The following is a 3,836-nucleotide window of genomic DNA, read 5'->3' on the forward strand; positions in this document are numbered from 1 at the left end:
GTTCTGTTCTAGTTCTGTTCTAGTTCTGTTCTAGTTCTGTTCTAGTTCTGTTCTAGTTCTGTTCTAGTTTTGTTCTAGTTCTAGTTCTGTTCTAGTTCTGTTCTAGTTTTGTTCTAGTTCTGTTCTAGTTTTGTTCTGATTCTGTTTGTGCCGAAAAAAGTTGCTTAATTCGCACAACTTTTCTATAGAAAAGTAGATGTTAAGAATTTGAAATTTTCTTTTAAATTTGCAAAAAAATGAACAAAATAATTTACCATAAAATTTTAATCCAGAATTTAAAAATTAAAATCTTTTTGTTTATGAGTTTATAATGTTTTTCACTTTAATATAACTTTTTTTAAATTTATTTAAATAATTTTTTTATTAAAAATATTTAGTTTGTTTTGACACTTCTTTTAAATTTGTTTATATTATTTTCCATTTTTTGACAATTTGCTTTTGCAAATTTATTCAAAAATAAACCGTTACGTTTAAAATTCACTTAATAAATTTACGCGCGACACCTAAATTTTTTTTTATTTATTTTCATATATTTAAAGAATTGTTTGTCATTATTTTCAATTAAGTTTGTTGTTGATGTCTTTGTATCTATGTTTTCCCCGTATAAAGAGGGGGGTAGTTTTTAAAATTTCTTTTTTATTAGATTTATATTTTTGTTTAAATTAAAAATCACACGCGTTTTCTTGAATAGAAATCAAATTAGATTGAATCTTTAAGTTTTTGAGAAAATTCACGCGAACGTACATACGCTTTGACTACACGCGATAAACTGATGAGTTTTACAACATTGATGGGAAATTTTAAATATAAAATTTGAAAATATCATAAACAGCAGCATAAATGAGAGAGTAAAAGAGAGCGTAGAGAGATTAAAATGATCAATGGGAAAAATAACATCATTTTTGCCTGCTTTTTGGGAGATGTATTAAGTGAGAGAGAGAGATAGTAAATGAGAATCTTATGGGAAACTTTGGGACATTTTTTTGTTTAAATCTTCAAAACCAGCAGGTATTTTTAATAAGTTTTAATTTAGAAATTTTTAAATTTATTTTAAATTATTATCACTACCAAATAATTAGTTTGGTGAATTGTTTATTATTTAAAGATTATAGTCGTGTGAAAGGTCTTTTCTAAAAGATTAAAAATGTTGTTAATATTTTTATAATTTAATAAGAAAAATACGTTGATTTATAACAAAAAAAATTATATAGTTGTCAATTGTTATAAGAAATATTAACGAATTTTATATTATAAACACAAATTTTTGAGACATCATGTCTTTGTAATTATTTTTAAATTTCAATATTTTATTTCTTGCTCTTTACCTTTGAAATTAAGCGATTTTAAACGTGTAATTTATATTTGTGCCAAAATTATATGAAACATTTTTAAAAGAAAATATTTTGTGTGTCAAAGACAAATATTTTTTTTGCTATATTATATCAACTACAAAAGAACAGATTTTTCTATAAAAAAGATCAGTAAAAATGTGATCAGTTACTGATCAACAACTTTACTAAAGAAAAAGTGTGATCAACAACAGAACAGAACTAAAACAGAACTAGAACAGAATTAGAACAGAACTAGAACAGAACTAGAACAGAACAGAACTAGAACAGAACTAGAACAGAACTAGAACAGAACTAGAACAGAACTAGAACAGAACTAGAACAGAACTAGAACAGAACTAGAACAGAACTAGAACAGAACTAGAACAGAACTAGAACAGAACTAGAACAGAACTAGAAGAGAACTAGAACAGAACTAGAACAGAACTAGAACAGAACTAGAACTGAACTAGAATATGATAGCTAAATGAAGACAAACCTACTACAAGAGGAGTTTTTGCTCAGATTCTGATGCAACTTTTCTAATAGAAAAGTTTTTGATCAGATTCTAATCAAACTTGTCTATCAGATTCAACCTAACTTTTCTTATAGCAAATTTTTAAAAATGACAAATTATTCTAAAAATTTCTTATATTTGACCTTCAATAACTTAGAATAATATTATTCATTAATTTTTTTAGAAGAAATGCTGAAAATTTTTCAGTTCCAAAAAAAGACTATCTCTTATAGGAATACATAGACAAAACTAAAAACAAATACATTTGAAATCTATTTTCTATATAAACTGTCACCTTTTTAAAATGATAATGAACTTAAAATTTACACTAAATACAAGACGACACAACAGCCTTCACACCACCGACAAAAACTCCTCTTGTCTACCGAATTGAAAACAAATACAAACCCAAAATTCTTATAAAAGATTTATTTTTAATTCCAAAATAGAAATGTCTCATTTTTACAATGGAAAGAAAATTCAAATTAGATTCTTTTTGTTGCTTTTGTAGAAAATACAGAATTTAAGAAGAAACGATGAAAAAATCTTTTAGCACGTGTCTGAATGAAAAAACAAGAACTCGATAGATTCCTGTCTAACGTATTGACACTGATGTCTTTAAAAATCAGAAAGAAAAAAAGAATGGAGTTCATAGTGACTAGAGGCGCTTTAATATCTCGATTTAGTTTTCATATATCGAAAGAAATGAAAGTGTGAAAAGTGTATGTGTGTGTTTTTGTATTTTCATTATGTTTTCTTTTTTCTTAGTGCCTTTGACAGAGGAAACGTGTTCATTGACATCTTGTTATTGTTTCGAGTGTTTATTTTCAAAAAACACTTTTTGATAAAAAATAAACACAAACGAATAAGAAGAAGATTATCTCGATATTTGTTCGAAAGAAAACCAATTAAGAATCCAAAATAAATAGTTTGCAAAAACAATGATCGACGTCGACAAAAAACACACAATATTTACAAACATTTCAGAACAAAATCTGTGTATAATGATAATGATGTTGTATATAAAGGGTGCTGCAAAAAAGGTGTTAAATTTGAATATCTCATTACTTGTGTACTAATTTAATTGTATTGAACATGTTTTTTTAGTTGTTACTACAAATATTTGCAAGAGGTAAACAAATATTTGCCAAATAGACAAACAATGTAATAAATTATTAATAATCCGTTTGTTTTTGTCACAATTAGTGACAGGTAAAAATGTCATAACAACACGTCAAAACATGTTTGCATAAAACTTTTAATGAAAAACAAGTCATAATGACAGGTGGAATTTAGAAATTGTTATTCAAACTGAAAATGCAACAATGCAAAACAATTTAGCATGATCGTTAAAACTTAAACTTATCAACCTGCTCAATAGAAAAGAAACAGAAAGAAACTAGAACTATAGTCTGGACTATAGATCAGTCTGTAATCTAGAAAGAGGACTTATCTATAGTCTATACAACAGACCAATCTATTGTGTGGAATATATATTAATCTGTAGTCTAGAATAGAGATGAATTTATTCTAGACTATAGATCAATCTATAGTCTTTACTATAGATTAATCCATATTTAAGACTATAGACCAATACAAAGACTATAGATCAATAGATAGATCTATTTTCAATCTATAGTTTGGACTATAGTTCAGTCTATAGTCTTGACTATAGATTAGTCTATAGCCTTGACTATTGATAAGTCTACAACCTTGACTATAGATTAGTCTATAGCCTTGACTACAGATCAATCTACAGTCTGGACTTAAGATCATTCAATAGTCTGGACTTTAGATCATTCAATAGTCTGGACTATAGATCTAGATATAGTCTGAACTATAGATCAGTCTATAGTCTGGACTATTGATCAGTCTATAGTCTCGACTATAGATCAATCTATAGTCTGGACTATAGATCAATCTATAGTCTGGACTATAGATCAATCTATAGTCTGGACTATAGATCAATCTATAGTCTGGACTATAGATCA

At 26.8% G+C, this 3,836-nt stretch overlaps 1 protein-coding gene across 9 annotated transcripts in view; it reads right to left on the reverse strand.

Annotated features, from left to right (window-relative positions):
• LOC111683631 (A-kinase anchor protein 9) overlaps positions 1-3,836 on the reverse strand; it is a 49,432-nt gene that overhangs the window by 31,638 nt on the left and 13,958 nt on the right. The gene's annotated exons all lie outside the window — the stretch shown is intronic.

The sequence above is a fragment of the Lucilia cuprina genome, chromosome 5 (genome assembly GCF_022045245.1).
Source record: "Lucilia cuprina isolate Lc7/37 chromosome 5, ASM2204524v1, whole genome shotgun sequence".
In the NCBI taxonomy this organism is placed as follows: Eukaryota; Metazoa; Arthropoda; class Insecta; order Diptera; family Calliphoridae; genus Lucilia; species Lucilia cuprina.